The 16,920-nt window shown below is 45.4% G+C and overlaps 1 pseudogene; it reads right to left on the bottom strand.

Annotated features, from left to right (window-relative positions):
• Window positions 1–254: 254 nt before the first annotated feature.
• Window positions 255–16,597, bottom strand: LOC136521059 (chaperone protein dnaJ 1, mitochondrial-like; annotated as a pseudogene).
• Between the last annotated feature and the right edge of the window lie 323 nt (window positions 16,598–16,920).

Below are 16,920 nucleotides of genomic sequence, written 5' to 3'. Positions count from 1 at the left end.
CGGTCGTCACAGCGTGGCGCTAGGGGCCGATCCATTGCGTTGCTTAAAGAGGGAATTGGTAAGTTTCAACCAAGAAAATTAGGCAACAGACAATTTTAACACAAATCAATTTTCAGTTCAAGACAGAAATCTTTCATACATAAAAAATTCAACTTCTATTTCTTGATAACAAGTACTTCCAATATAAATTTTCAAACATGTGAGAGAACTATTGGCAAAAATAAATAAATAAATAAAATAAAATAAAAATCCCAGCCTCTCCACCTTCGAGAAACCTAAACCGAGCAGCTGCAGTCACAACTATTGCCAGTGAGGCACCATGACTACATAGGCCTAGCAGGTGGGCACGTGACGTGACCACGGGTGTAGAAAAAAGGTAATATGATTATGATCCAAGATAAACGATGCGTGAATTTAAAAGATACATTCAATTTCACCCAGCACGTTGAACTATTCCAACTGTAGAGCATCCGCATTACATTTACACCGAAAGAGAAAAAACAACAACAAACTTTAGACAACTCAATTGGCAGCTTCATATAGTTTCTGAACTATGTGAACAGATATTATTGTAATATTTTACCATAGGAAGCAGCAACCTTCTAACAAACGCCTTCTTCAAAATTGTGATCTCTAGTGGGTGAAAATAATCTTTAAAGAATCGCAACCTCATTGTTTTATTGTGTTAAGCTGAATCTTCGGAGAATTTATAGTATTTGATGTTGCCTCACTGCCCCAGCACAAGTGAGCTTGGGCCTAGCTCATAGCCTTGCTCAGCATCAGGTGAATCAGTAGGAGGATGCCGACTCCGATCATGACATTTTGCCTTGTCATATTTTCTGCAACTAGCCGCCACCTGTAAGTATCAACCAGTAGATAGCTGCTGATAAAGCCTGTTTAAAATTTCATCTTTATCACTACCAGAAGATACATACTAGAATGCAACGCAAAGATCAGATTTGATATTTTTTTTTAAAAAGGCAACCAATAAACTGACACCAGTGGACTTTGCTTCTTTTGAAATGAAGTTCAATGTATGTATGTGCTTTATGTTTGATTGGATAGAAAGGAAAAGAGATGATAAATGGTAATTTGAAATATCAGGTGCAGTAGAAGAATAATTCAAATGGACGAATATCACAACAAAGAAAGGCAAAATTAAGCTAGTGCTTTCTTCAAAAAAAATTAAGCTAGTGAGATTATCAATTTTTGCAGAGGATACATGCTAGCATTATAAATAAGTTTATGAGTCAAACAGAAACAAAAAAGCAAAGACAGTATAGAATGGCAAATCCAGTTCTATGGTGAACCGAATCGTGCAGTCAGAAACAAAAATTCCACTTCCATTCAAAATGTTAGGAAGGGAGGGGGATGGATTGCTGTGGTGTAAATGCATGTGTTGTTTGTGTGCATGTGATCATGCAGTTGTGAGGATCTGCCTGAACTTACCAATTTCCTGCTACAAAAGTGTTCTGTTCTTTCGTGGCTTCCTCTACTGCAAATTCTTCCAGCAGCGCATGCTGACGTTCAGTAACCACCCTGCAGAATAAAATGTGTGCTATGAATTAAATCAAAGGGCAAGTGTTTTACCATAAAAAAACAAAACGGCAACAAAATTAAGACCGTTTAATCAAGTACTTTCATTTAGAATGAATTAGAAGAACGAAAAGGAGTAATACAAAGGCCATCAAATGATCAAATGTTTACTTAGCATAAACCAGGCTGAAAACTGATATATTGATGAAGAAATTGCTAAGAATACAAATAATATACATAGTAACAAGTGATACAAATACCAAGTTTTATTTTGTTATTACTAGGCCCATTAGGACAAGCGTACACAGAGGAGTGCAAGAGCAAACATGCAAAGCACAATCTGATCGAACTAGTTGTATGCCTACAGACTGCCGTGGACAAAAAGAGATCTCACCAAAAGCCACCTACAACATTGAGTTGTTGCAGCCTGCACAAACTGCAGTCATGTTCAAACTGCTCATTTTTTGAAACCTCCAGTCTCCTAGCTCGGTCACTACAATACCTCGTGTGGCAACACATTTTCCATTTGTTGACCAAAGAGTGCCATGTTTTACATTAAGTATAAACTACTTGTGGTTAAGGTTTTTTTTTTAGCATTTTACACTGCAAGCTTCAATAGCAGCAAAAAAAAATAAAGATAACACTTTATACGTAATGTCCTCAAGGCTAACAAACAACGCTCACCCCTCATAACAATCTTCAGGATATAACAGCCAAACCATAGAATTCTCCCTAGAAAAAACAAGAAAGAAAAACAAACGCTCAAGCTTTACCCAGTCCCTGCCTGTTCCTTCCCAGCTTCTCTCCAGCTCACAGGCCAAACCCACTGACAGACAGTGAGCAGTGGTGGACAGGATGCCGGAGTTCCAATTTCTCTGCTAACCACCTTGAACCACCAGGCCCAATTATCAGTCTTCCCACCCCAAGCACTGGTGAGTAACAAAATAGCCTAGAATGGACACAGGCGTTGCAACGCTGCAGGCCATGCTGACAGGAAGGGCAGAGGAATATGGCGCAGGGAAAGGACAGCATCGACACCAGTGCTCCAGCAGGTGGTTGACAAGTATGGACAGGTCACATTGGGAATTTAACAGATTCAAAGGCGAGCCGGGGTTTCATCAGATCTGGAGACGAGAAGTAAGGAACAGGGTGGCAGACAGCCTGCCACAGCTATGTAATGGTGGTTTGCTCCATATTTTATTCAGTGGCTACGTGGGAAATAAAACAAAGTGTAGGGTAAAATGATGACAATGGCAGGCACACCATCACAACCAACTCGATTTTCCAGAGCAGAGATGCTGAGTCTAATGGAGCAGTATTCAAAATATTGCATAGTTCAAGCTGTTGAGGAGAGGTGGCCAATCCGCATATGCTTCAATGCCATTTAAACTGTGACGATTTAGAATCATCTCATACTGATACTCTTCATTTATCATTTATATAGAATTATAGACTCATAACCAAACTGAGCATGTTAACTTGTTAAGTCCTTGTTTGGATGTAGTCAGATTCCCATCAATCCACATGTGTTGGGGTGGATTGGAGTGGAACTTGAACTAAATTCCACCCCAATCCACCCAAATACATGTGGATTGAGTTGAATCCGATAACATCCAAACAAAGCCTAAGAGGTTATCATACGCCAATCTCAGTTAAAGCTAGCCCAACTGAACAGCTTAACCATCTGTCTTCAGACTGGATTGACTTCAGGCTGTGCAAACAGTTCAGCAAATCCACTAAATCTGTACAGTTTCAATTCTTTTCTGCTACATGGATGACTAATCATTACTTTTGTTCTGAGAATATAACAAGATCTTTTTAATGAAATGTGCTAACAGGCAACCAATCAATTACCAACCCAGTATACTTTTACTTCAAGGGCAGATGATCAAATGAACTGGAACACCAACAATTTGATATATTCATATATATGGAGTATGTCGGCAAAAATTGTGCCAAGAAAAGGATAGTCAGCTTACGAGGGGAAATGAATTCGGAATCGGACATATTGGTCCCCGAAGTATCCTGACGGATCTCGCAATCCTGATAGAAATTATGATCATCAGCACTTTACTAGGAAAAGTGTTTTTTTTTTATTTAAACGCAGGAGAGCTGCATTTCATTACTAGGAAAAGTCAGGTGAGGCATTTCTCAAATTTCATAGGTTACCTTTCCCCCTTAGAACTACAACTTGCCCTGGTTGGACTCCTTTGGGTATCTGGATAAATTCACCAGATGTCAATAAAGTAAAATGGTGACAATTGAAAATTTCTTCAATGCAATTGAAACCTACAATGCCATCAATTCTAATTTTTCTTTCCCTTGTGTGCCATTGCTGGTTACTGGCCTGTTAGTTGGTTCTGAAAAGACAATTATACACCTTCAATTTTTCTGTGCAGTGATAAATAAGTCCATGTCCAGCCTACTGTTCCTCTTCTAAAGAGCATGCATGTACACTGAAAAATGTGATTATGTCTGCATCTCGACGGAAATATAATTCTTCCATTAAGTATGTATAAAAAATAAACCTCTCGCAAAAATGAAGTTCTGAAGAAATAAGGCACAATCGGCGATGTGTGTGACAGGTAAAATAGTCACAATTGGTGCTATCGGATGATGATTTAAAGGCGTTAGCTTTTAACTTTACTAAAAATTAGCGGTAGTAGCATAAAAGGAAAGAAAAATATCCAAATGGATGGCAATAAAGGGACACTAAATTTTTCGATGGGACATAAGGGATAGTTATAGGTTTCAATGGTATTGACGGAATTTTCTCGAAGAAAAACTGGTGGGGAATAAATATATTATTTTAAACTTGAAAGCCTATCCACTCAATAAGTACACGCAGATAAGTTTCGACAAAACAGAGATTACCATGTGCATGGAGACATGTACCCGTTAAAAATAAGCTCAAGTTATTACCAGGCATTTTAAACTTGAATTGAAATAGGCTCCATGCATATATGCAGTTACAGACAAACAACACAAGAAGCAGATAAGATGATACAGGAAGTGCCTAGTAGTTTTTGTCAGTGTCAGTACACGCGTGTGCGATTCCACCAAGAATTGTTACCTTCACTTCTGTTTTCCCATTTAAAGTAGGTACTTCAACTTTTCCACCAAGCATCGCCTGCAAGTTTTATAAAAGGAAAATCAGCATGAACGCGTCACAAGTAAACTATAAAAGCACAAACTCATTCTTTACAGAAATGTAAAAGAAAATCAAAATTGTTAGGTAAGTGCCAAAATTAAAATGTTGCAATAATGACATTATAACCAACTACAAATTCTGAATACACTAACACCCTAGTTGATCTTATACCAGAAACCTTAAAGTTAAATCCAGAGTGAAACATTACAATGGAACCAAAAGTAAAGTCAAGAAATCTTTTACTGAACGGCCTTGATTTGTCATGAAATGAAGGTTAGAATAATGATACATAAACTAATAAAGAGGAAGGACGACACATAATTTATGGTTAGGAAAAAATTCCTGAGGCTGAGTGAGAAACAGCATAACTTTAGAATGTTCAAATGGAAAGGAGCAAAATAGGACAACTGAAGCTATTACCTGTGTGAAGCTTATCCTTTTATCGACATAGATGTCAGCACCATCTCGGGTAAACACAGGATCAATTTCTACCTAGGATATACACAGTTGACCAGAGAATCAGAATATATTTTCTTTGATACAAGACAGCAATAAAATTGCATACAAAATATAAAAAAAACATAATGATCGCAGCTGATATAGCCTCTACCCTCTATTAAGTACAGAAAACAGCACCCCATATAACACCTATAAACCCATCAGCAGTTAGTAGTTATAAACAAAGAGGACTACTGCCTGATATCTCCTAATAACAGGGTGTTGGTTATGGTCTCAACCTTACATGGTTGTGAGAATCAAACACAGGTACAAATCACATTGAGACATATCAAGCCTGGTCACAAATTGGCAAAGGACATGCATGGCATAAGGAATGCTATAAGCATCCATTATATTATGGTCACAGGTCCTTCACTAATAATATGTTTGGACCAAACAAGCTAACCTAATGCTCCCAGTGCTAGTAACTTAAGTATCTTTGAGGAGGTATTTCTGACAATTGGCATTAAATAGAAATGAATGTGCTGGACCATCCAAGTCTAGAAATAAGTCTGAGAAAAATGAATAAAGGCCAGCGTAAACACAAAGTGGCCTGAAGAAAGCTTTGAAGAAACTGATTCTGATATCAATGATAGGTTAGCAAGGACTGAGCTTTGAAATGGATCCTTTGGGTTCAGGTATGGTTTGACAAATGGGACTTTCCCTTCCAGTGTCTCTAGTAAAAGTAGCTTTTTATTTAAAGCAAATTGTACATTTTGTGCTACCAAAGGCCATTTGAATTTAAGTAGGCATGACACTAGGCACATGTAACGATGGCTGGAACAGAAGGCATGGTTTCCCAGCAGAATGTGAACCACTCATTTTGTGAATCCATAGTTTTTCAATCTCTATTAAAATCATTGTTAGAATGCACAGCGGAATTTGGCCCAGCTAGCTATACCCACAAGCTGGAGCCCCTCGGGCCCAGGTCCACCAGAGCCCACAACATATCAAGGCCTTGGGCCTAACTCAACCCAAAAGACTAGCCTGATAGGTGAGGGATGCCCCCGCCTTATATGTTGTGCTCCCCCACCATCAATTACCGATGTGGGACTAAACCTAACAATCATTTGTGTTGCCCCTTTTTCTTCTTAATATAATGATACACAGCTCTCCTGCGTGTTCAAAAAAAAAAACTAACAATCATGACAGACCCTACCAAACTCATAGAGAAATGTAACACTTCCTACCACCTATGGATTGACCCTCAATTCTCATCCACAATTTCTGATTGTTACAGGCACCCCAAATAAGAATTAATGTTACTTCCATCTCTAGAAAGAAACACATGGTTTCACAAGCACAATCAATCGAATTTGCTGATACACTTTGTTGTGACACTCTAGTAAGATAAAGACAAAACAAGTTAACATCTGAAAATTGCTTTGTTTTCTATCATTTCTGACTGGCACTCCAGAACAGTTAACACCAACAAGCCTATATTGCAGATATTTCTCTGATTAGGTAAGTAAATTTTGGGGTAGTGGAATCACTTAACTATAGATCGATATATATGTATAAAAGAACCATGCATGGATATGGACTCTCACTTGAATTTTGATGTGTAGATTTCCCGATTGGACATCAAGTCCACCACTATCTCAGCCTCCGGTACATTGATTGTGTCACCAGAATCAAGTCCTATGTTGCAGAAAACAAGAAAATCATCAGTGAATTATTACGCTATTACAATGCAAACTCTACTGTTACATGTTCAGTCTATAGTAAACATCAGGCAGAGTGTAACTAATAAACTCCTTCAGGCAACAAGCTGTACATGCAAAGAGACGAGAAACAGCCCCAGCAAACTATAATAAAGCAACCAAATCCTTCTAATAGAGTGAAAAGAGCAACTAGGTATAGTATGTAAAAGCACCTAGATTTTGGCAGCCAAGTGTTAGCTCAACTACATACAAGTTGTGGTGGTAAGTTTACAGTAGAAACCAATGCAGATATGACTCTCTGCAATTTCATTAGGATATAGGACAATTGCACACAGTAACTTCAAGTCCAAACAATCTAAACTTATGAGCATGTGCACGTCTGGAAAAAGAAACAAACTGAAAAAGGCAATTGAAGCTGAGTGCACAGTACCTGCTGGTATATCCAATTTTACATGTTTCATACCATCTACCACCCCTGAACCTTGGCATGTCAAGCAGTAATCCTGTGGAAAACTATCATCCATGAGACAGGCAAAACACACTAAGGAGCTGTTTGGTTGGTGCAACAGTAACGTAAACGTAAATAAAATTAGTTCAATTGTGTTTCCCGCTGGTAACGACTGCAGGTTTAAATCATTTGCGTTTGCGATACAGAAGACGGAACCAAACAGCTCGTAAATGTTTATGGTACCTGCAGGAACATTACCTTTATTACTTTCCCGACACCTCTGCAAGAACTACAAATGGTTGTGAATGGATACATAGTGACCTGCATAAACCAACATGTGATGTCCAAACTCCAAAGCAGATGAATGTACCATATGTATCTGCATGGAAAGTTTGAAACTAACAGCAAGTACTTACTCTTCCCAAACCTTTACATGAGGGACAAACATATATCTTTGCATTTGGCAAGTGACCTCTCCCACCTAACAGTAAAACAAAATCAGTATTAATGAGAAAAGAAAGAGGATATGGGCTAAATCAGGATGATCATTATTATATGTACAAGCAAGATGGCAGCTTTGCAAAGAAAACTTTAGTATTAATTAATTAGTTCTAACGTTACATACTTCAGCAAGTTATCATTCATAAACCTTAGCTTTTCAAGTCCCATCTAGTACAGTAATAGAACTACCTTGTGGGGCCTAAATCACGAGGTGTCCTAAGTTTGCTAGCGTCACAAGTCACAAGGTTATGATTGGTTACTACTATTACATTGTTCACAAAACCCCATGGAGTGTCCAAATGAAGCCTGGTAAACATATGACAATCTTCCTACAGATTTCAGACGATAATTATTTTCTAAAGAATGCTTCATTCAAATAACTACCAACCACAACTTGATTCCAAAAGATTATGACGGGAACAAAGAACACAAATAGTATTAGAAATAGCATCCTAATAAATAAACAACGAAATGAACACCAGAGTTATCTTGCCATCAGCTTAAATTTTAGATGCATGGAAACAGCTATTGAACTAATGGTGTCTCTGAAGTAAGGTGTCTGTTCAACAGACAAACTATTTGGATAGATGACATGCGCAAATCAATAAACAAAAAAATTAGGAAAAATGTCAAAGCACATGTACGAGACAGTTGAAAGCTCATTTCAGAAAATGACTTCTACATAAGTGCCTACTAACAGTAACTGCATGAAAACAAAGGTTTAAATTTTGATTTAACAGATACGCATACAAAAGCCAAGTGCAATAAGAAATGCTCCCGGGCAATAACTTCCAGCATAGAAGTGTACTCACCACATGAATCACAAACATTTTTTGCACGATAGGACACTTGCTTTATGCAGCCATTGGCAGCTTCGCTAAAAGACAGATTCAACTCTACCTACTTAAGTTAAGATATAAAATAAGTTCAAGAAAAAAAACAAAAGGAAAACAACACTTAAAATAAAAGAGGAACAGGCCTAAGAATGAACCTTAATATCATTTGCCTGCGCATTTATGTCTTGCTGGAAAACCTGAAAACAAAGAAAATAAGTATCACTTCATACTCTGCAGTCTGCACTGACATGACAAATGGAAGTAAAATGTGTTTGCAGGGACAGGAAACCACCTCAGAAAATATTTTATAGAATTTACTAGAGAAACGACCATCATTCTGTCTGTGGAATTCTGTGAAAGGGTCATGTCTCTGATTGTTGGATCCTGAGAATGTGTCATGATAGGACCCATCAAACTCCATCCTTGGCCCTCTAGAAAATAGCTGCAATATTACAACACAAAATAAACTTGTACCAGATTCCAAAAAATCACTCCAATCAAAGAGCTTGGAAGAATCCAAGTCATTTCCTAAAAAGGTGTAAAAAAGGGAAACCAGACTATGACAACTTACCATGTCATATTGCTCTCTCTTTGAAGGATCCCGTAGTGTCTGGAGTCCAAAATGACCATAACAACTAACAAGACTGTTAATTTTGGCGCAATAATGAAAAAATCAACAGGAAAACACAAATTGCGGTAACTTACTTGCCTCATATGCATCTCTTATTTCCTGAAACATCCTTTTTGCAGCAGTATTGCCTCTATTTGTGTCCGGATGATACTTTTTGGCAAGCTACACACATTTTTGTATTTAGAAGCAGAAGTGTAAATGATTCAATTAGCAAACAAAACCATCAGAATCACACCATTTGTATCTTTTAATATACGGAACATATTGCTAATATGCATGCTGAACACTTATTATTTACAAGTGAATCTGACTTCCCCATTCATTGTTCAACATATCTGCCTAATTTTCATCCTAATTCTAGTTTGTTCAAATTCTTGAAGCATATATGTTTGAAGGCCATATAAGTATACAATATCCATAGTCTGTATAATAACAAAAATAGGTTTCCAGTTGCTGGCAGGATTCAACGGCACACCTAACGAAGCTACACAACAAGTGAAGAATCACACATGTAGTGCCTTCTTCAGAAATGTACAGCATCACACATGATGGTATGAAAAGATAAGAAACAGGTGAGATTGCCACTTGATCAATGGATATTAGATTCACAGCATGCTCATCTTAAATAAATAGTCCAATCATGAGCAAGCCTTGGAATATCTCAAGATCAACTGAACTGTAATGATACTCACAGAATGAAATGCCTTCTTGATGTCATCCTGCGATGCATCCTTAGGAATACCAAGAATTTTGTAGTAGTCCTTGTGTTGTGAACAAAGGTGACCTGGCAAAAGAAACAATAAATGTTTAGTTGCCCTTTGTGATTGCAAAAGTAATTGTGATGTGTAAACCCAGTATAATAACCTGTAGCATGAAAACTCCGGCTCAATACAAATGGTGTCAACATGAATCGACCATAGAACTTATCGCCAATATAGATGCCAGTAGAGCTGCAAGCTGCAATTCTCCAGAAGAAAACAGAAATAAGCATGGGTAAGGAACAGAGAAATATGAGAGTAGCCAGTAAATGTATATACTTGATCTGATTTCACATCTGTAGACTGCAGATGTCGAGAGTTATATTGTATCTGTGGAATATAATATTCTTCTCCAACAATAAACACAGAAACACATCCAGTATAGACAGGGCAGGGCAGTTGTTCCCAACTTCACACCCACATCCATTTAAAGGAGAGCATGAGTATGAAATGAGTCAGCCCATAATCTATGGACAAAATTTGTTTAATCACAATAACCCTCTGTACTATATGACAGATAAGCCTAGTGCTCGGCAGCACTTGTATCTTACTTTTTCTGCATTTTACTTTCCTTGGCTTCCAAGCCTTTGTAATAGGAATATGCTCAACATCCACTTTAGTGGTTAGAAAATATGCTGGAGCAGGTAGAGCAGGGGCACACCCTTGTATCAGGACAAGCTATTGCATTTCCTTTCAATCCAAGTGGCCAAGGGCCAAGCTGCCCTCTGGTAGTTCCCAAATCTGAATCTGAGATCTATTTTGGGCCAACAATTGGTATCTAGAGCCTAGGGTTCTTGAGTGAGTGAGCCCCATGTCCACCGCCAGCTAGATCGAGAGAGCGCACGCCGCCGCCGGTGCGGTGATCAACCCCGGCGGTGACGCAGCAGGAGCCGGAGCCGGAGATCGCGCGACGCCACCTTGCTGCCGCAGAGGCAGCGGCTGCGATGGCGGCCGAGACGGTTGAGGCTCAAGCCGCGGTGGCTGCCATTGCGGCGCTGCACGCCGAGATGGAGCGGGAGCCAGAGCCAGCTGGTGGATCGCGTAGCCCGGTCGGGCGCCGCCGCCAGTCGCCGTCACCAGAGTGGCATCATGGTCGCCGCGGGCGCTCCCCCGATGCTGCAGACGGTCTACCGCGACTCCGGAGCGGGAACGCCATGGCCGATGCTCACCAAGGCGAACTACCACGAGTGGAGCCTGCTGATGAAGGTCAAGTTGCAGGCTCGGCGGTTGTGGGAGGCGGTACACGTCGGCGGCGTCAGCTACGATGATGATCGCCGGGCACTGGAGGCCCTTGTGCGCCGCCGTCCCCACCGAGCTCGGCGCCTCCCTCGCCAACAAGGCTACGGCGAAGCTGGCGTGGGAAGCGATAGCCGCGGCGCGCGCCGGCGGAGATCGTGTGCGTAGGGGGATGTTGCAACGCCTCCGAGGGGAGTGGGAAGGCCTCGCCTTTCAGCCAGGTGAGCATGTCGAGGACTTTGCCCTTCGCCTGACCAACCTGATGGAGCAGATGGCGCGCAACGGCGACACCGACCTCACAGAGGAGCGCACGGTGGAGAAATTCCTCCGCTGCATGCCGAAGAAGTACGCGCAGATCGTCATGTCGATCGAGACGCTCCTCGACTTCGAGCAGCTCACCGTCAAGGACGTGACCGGGAGGCTCAAGGCGGTGCAGGACCACGAAGAGGGGCCTCACACTGAGCCAGGCGCCGCCGGAGGCAAGCTGTTGTACACGATGGAGCAGTGGCGCACCTTCGAGAAGGAGGAGGAAGGATCCGAACCATCAGGCTCCTCCAAGGAGCATCGCCGGCGTCCATGCGGCGGCAAGAAGGAGGAGAAGGGGCCCCGGGGTCAAGCAGGCGCAGATGGCGGCGCCGCCGGCGAGCGCAAGGCGACCCGGGATGACACCTGCAACAACTGCGGCAGGTCCGGCCACTGGGCCAAGGACTGCCGCCATCCTCCACGCCGCGGTGGACAGGCTCACGTCGCGCAAGCAGGGGAGGAGGATGCTGCTCTGTTCCTAGTGCACGGGTGCGTCGAGCTGCAGCAAGCAGGGGAGGGGGTGAAAGGTCCAAGCTTTCCCCTATCCACGACGGTTGGCTCCGCACATCTCCACCTCGACGAACCGCGCGCCCACGCCTTCCTCGGCAAAGGCACTGACGATGACAAGATCGACGGCTGGTACCTCGACACCGGTGCCACGCACCACATGACTGGTCGGCGCGAGTTCTTCTCCGACCTGGACTCCAGCATGAAGGGCTCCGTCAAGTTCGGTGACGCTTCCGCCGTCGAGATCAAGGGAGTCGGCTCGATCATCTTCAAGGCCAAGACGGGGAGCACCGCCTCCTCACCAGCGTGTACTACATCCCGGCCTTGAGGAACTCCATCATCAGCGTCGGGCAGCTATACGAGAATGGCTCGCGGGTGGAGATCGAGGACGGCGTGCTGCGTATCTGGGATAGAAGTCGCCGCCTTCTCACCAAGGTGAACCGGGGAAGCAACCGCCTTTACGTGCTTCATGTGCAGGTGGACACACCCCCTTTGCCTTGCCGCGCGCTGAGATGATGAGGCGTCGCGCTGGTACGAGCGTTTCGGGCATCTTCACTTCAAGGCCCTGAAACAGCTCGGCAAGGAAGAGATGGTCCGCGGCATGCCCTGCGTCGACCACGTTGAGCAGCCCTGCGACACCTGTGTGGTGACCAAGCTGAAGCGCTGGCCCTTCCCGCGTCAAGCCTCCTACCGCGCCACCGAGTAGCTTGAGCTGGTGCACGGTGACCTCTGCGGTCCAGTGTCACCGACCACTCCTGGAGGTCGGCGCTACTTCCTACTGCTCGTCGATGACGATACCCGCTACATGTGGGCCGTGCTGCTCGACTCCAAGGCGGCAGCTGCAGACGCCATCAAGCGCCACCAGGCAGCCGCAGAGGAGTGCGGCCGCAAGCTCCGGCTGCTCCGCACGGACAACGGCTGTGAGTTCACGGCGGCCAAGTTCGCGGTGCACTACGCCGACGAGCGGATTCAGCGCCACAACTCCGCACCCTACTCACCACAGCAGAACGGCGTGGTCAAGCGCCGCAATCAGATGGTGGTGGCAGCGACACGCACCCTCCTCAAGCAGCGCGGCATGCCGACGATCTACTGGGGCGAGGCCGTGATGACCGTCGTACACCTGCTCAACCGCTCGCCGACCAGTGCTCTCGACGGCAAGAACGCCATATGAGGCCTGGCACGGGCACAAGCCGGCGGTCAGCTATCTGCGCGTCTTCGACTGCCTCGCCTTCGTCAAGGAGCTGAACCACGTCGGCAAACTCGATGATCGCAACTCGCCAGGGGTCTTCATCTGCTACGCAGAGGGGGCCAAGGCCTACCGCGTGCTCGACCCGGCAACACGGCGCGTGCGCGTGACGTCGTGTTTGATGAAGGGCGTGGCTGGGCATGGGACAAGGTGGTGGATGACGTGTCACTGACCATGCTCCATGACTTTACCGTCGAGTACGCATGGGTGGGCGGTGCTGAGGGAGCGCAAGGTGCATCCTCATCGACATCACCAGCGCCGACCTCTTCATCAGCTCCACCACGCTCGCTATCACCAAATCTAGGGGAGCTCGGTAGCCCATCGGTGGCAGTCGGGAGCTCATCGGTAGCAGCGTTAACCACTCTAGCACCGCAACCAACCTCTCCGTCGCAACAGCCGACCACCCTGGTATCTCTACTTCGCTCGCTGTGACACCAGCGCACTCAGGGCAGCCGAGGGTCGAGTACGTGATGCCACTAGAGGATGATTAAGACCGCCTGGACGCCTACTACGACGATGAGCCCCTCTAAAACTGCATGGTGGCAAACATGCTCGGAGAGCAGTCTCCACTGGACCAACCCGAACGGCTCTTTGCCCAGCTACATCTGACGCACGCCGGTGAGCCGACCACTTATGTTGAAGCGCGGGGTGATCTGGAGTGGCGGGCGGCGATGGAGCAGGAGCTCAAATCCGTCGAGCAGAACCGCACCTGGGAGCTGGTGCCACTGCCTGACGGCCACCGCCCCATCATCCTGAAGTGGGTGTTCAAGCTCAAGAAGGACGAGCTGGGCGCGGTGATCAAGCACAAGGCGCGGCTGGTGGCGCGCGGCTTCATCCAGCAGGAGGGGATCGACTACGACGACGCTTTCGCCCCCCTGGCGCGCATGGAGTCAGTCTGTGTCCTCGCGCTGGCGGCTCAAGAGGGGTGGCGAGTCCACCACATGGACGTGAAGTCCACCTTCCTCAACGGCGACCTCAAGGAGGAGGTCTACGTGCGCCAGCCACCTGGCTCCGCCGTCGCTGGAGAAGAGGGGAAGGTGTACTGCCTGCGTAAGGCACTCTACGGCCTGCGCCAGGCACCGCACGCCTGGAACGCGAAGCTCGACGCCACACTCAAGAAGATGGGCTTCAAGCAGAGCGCACACGAGGCGGCGGGTGTACCGCGGGGCAGCGGACGCAACGTCCTACTGGTCAGCGTCTACAGCGACGACCTTATCATCACCGGCGCTGAAGAGCAGAAGTTGAGGTGTTCAAGGCGCAGATGAAGAAGGCGTTCGACATGAGCGACTCCGGCCTCCTCTGTTTCTACCTCGGCGTCGAAGTGCGCCAGGACGCCAGCGGGATCGCCCTCCGCCAAACCCACTATGCCAAGCGCATCCTCGAGCTCAGCGGCATGACAGGCTGCAATCCGGCCCACACCCCGATGGAGGGAAGCTCAAGCGGAGTCGGAGAGCACAGCGGAGGAGGTTGATCTAACCATTACCGACAGCTGATCGGGAGCTTGCACTATCTGGTCCACAACTCGGCCGGACATCGCGTTCGCCGTCGGGTACATGAGCCGGTTCATGGAGCGGCTAACGATGGAGCATCTGTAGGCCGTCAAGCGAATCCTACGCTACGTGGCGGGCACCCTCGACTATAGTCTCCACTACGGAAGGGCCCCCGATACGGTGTGGTTCATCGGCTATTGCGACAGCGACCTCGCCGGTGATGTGGATACTAGCAAGAGCACAACTGGGATGATGTTCTTCCTCGATGATTGGTTGGTCAGCTAGCAGTCCCTCAAGAAGAAGGTGGTGGCCCTCTCAAGCTGTGAAGTAGAGTACATCGCCACCACCACTACAACAACTCGGGCACTATGGTTGTCAAGGATGCTGGCAGAGCTCCTTGGTAGGAAGGTGGATGTGGGTGAGCTGAAGGTGGACAACAAGTTTGCTCTAGCTCTGGCCAAGAACACTGTCTTCCATGAGAGGAGCAAGCACATCCGCATCAAGTACCACTTCATTAGAGATTGATTGGAGGATAGGAGCATCAAGGCCATCCACATTGCCACTACTGATAGCTAGCCGATATTCTCACCAAGTTGTTGGGGAAGTCTAAATTCCAAGAGATGAGGGAGAGGATTGGGCTACAGCAGATCGCTTCCAGTGCTCGGCACAAGGCTTAGGGAGAGAATGACAGATAAGCCTAGTGCTCAGCAGCACTTATATCTTACTTTTCTGCATTTTACTTTCCTTGGCTTCCAAGCCTTTGTAATAGGAATATGCTCAACATCCACTTTAGTGGTTAGAAAATATGCTGAAGCAGGTAGATAGTAGATGCTGCCCTCTGCCCATAAGAGTAGAGGCACACCCTTGTATCAGGAAGCCATTGCATTTCCTTTCAATCCAAGCGGCCAAGGGCCAAGCTGCACTCTGGTAGTTCCTAAATATGAATCTGAGATTTATTTTGGGCCAACACTATTCATATTAGGATGTGATTTTAAGAGTTCTTTCTTCCAGTGTAGTTTGAATATAAATCTACAATTATTCAAATAATAAAAACCTGTAACAATAAAACAAATGAACGAGAAAATGCATTGCACAGCGATTAGCATGTCAATAGCCTGTAAAATGAACGGTTTGTAAGCGGTAATCGGCTATGCCATTTTTCCCCCAAGCCCACCAAATTACCAATTATCTAAATTTTTAATAGCAGATTTTCATCAGAAAGAGCAAAACTTCTCTCAAACCCAAACCAGCAAGGGATCAAACAAAACACACAAAATGGAACGGAGATTACGTGTGTTCGGCTGAATCCATGCGCACCTCTGCACGGCTACCTGCAAGCAAAACCCCAAACAGAGTAAACAAGTGGCAGTCTGGCACTCCCCAAAACCCAAACAGGAGGGGGGAAATGGGCAGGGAAGTAAGTGAGAGCTCGCTCGTCTCACCTCGCCCGACCGGGACGCAAGGAACCTCGACGCATGCCGGAGCCACCCGAACCGACCCATGGGGGGCGGCGCAGCAATGGGCCAATGGAAACAGGTCGACTCGGGCTGCGGAGACTGGAGCCGTCTGGAGCGGTCGGCTGAGAGGTCACCGGGCTGGCGAATCTGGCGACCAACAAGACCTGAGGAGAATCAGAGCGGTGTGGAAGAGCGAGCTGCTAGATGATTCCGGAAGCGTGCCGGGTCGAGAAGCCCCGGCGACGGCGAGGGAAGAGCGGCGGCATGTGATGTGAGGGGATCGTGGATTGGGGGAGAAGAAAGGAAGAAAATCTGGGACTGGAGGGTTTAGGGGAAATGGGCTGCCTGATCAGCCTAGCTGATGGGCCTTCTGCTTCCACCCTTTTAACACAACTCCATGTCTTGATGGGCCTTTGCACCAAATTTGGTACGATGAGATTGTACTAAATCATATATTATATGTTGGAAAAAGTCTAAATTATCTCCTTGAACTTCAAAACCAGGCAAAACACCCCCCCTTAACTTTTAAAACCGTTCATCCTACCTCCTTGACCCTGTTATAAGCAGTTTTGAAGGTGATTTTGTCTTTTTTTTTATTTCGACTAAATCTTTGAAAAATCAAAGTAAATCACAGAAAATCATAAAATGGAGAATCCAA

This window comes from Miscanthus floridulus, chromosome 18 (genome assembly GCF_019320115.1).
Source record: "Miscanthus floridulus cultivar M001 chromosome 18, ASM1932011v1, whole genome shotgun sequence".
Taxonomy (NCBI): Eukaryota; Viridiplantae; Streptophyta; class Magnoliopsida; order Poales; family Poaceae; genus Miscanthus; species Miscanthus floridulus.
The sequence above is the reverse complement of the archived record's forward strand: the minus strand, read 5'-3'. Positions and strand labels throughout refer to the sequence as shown.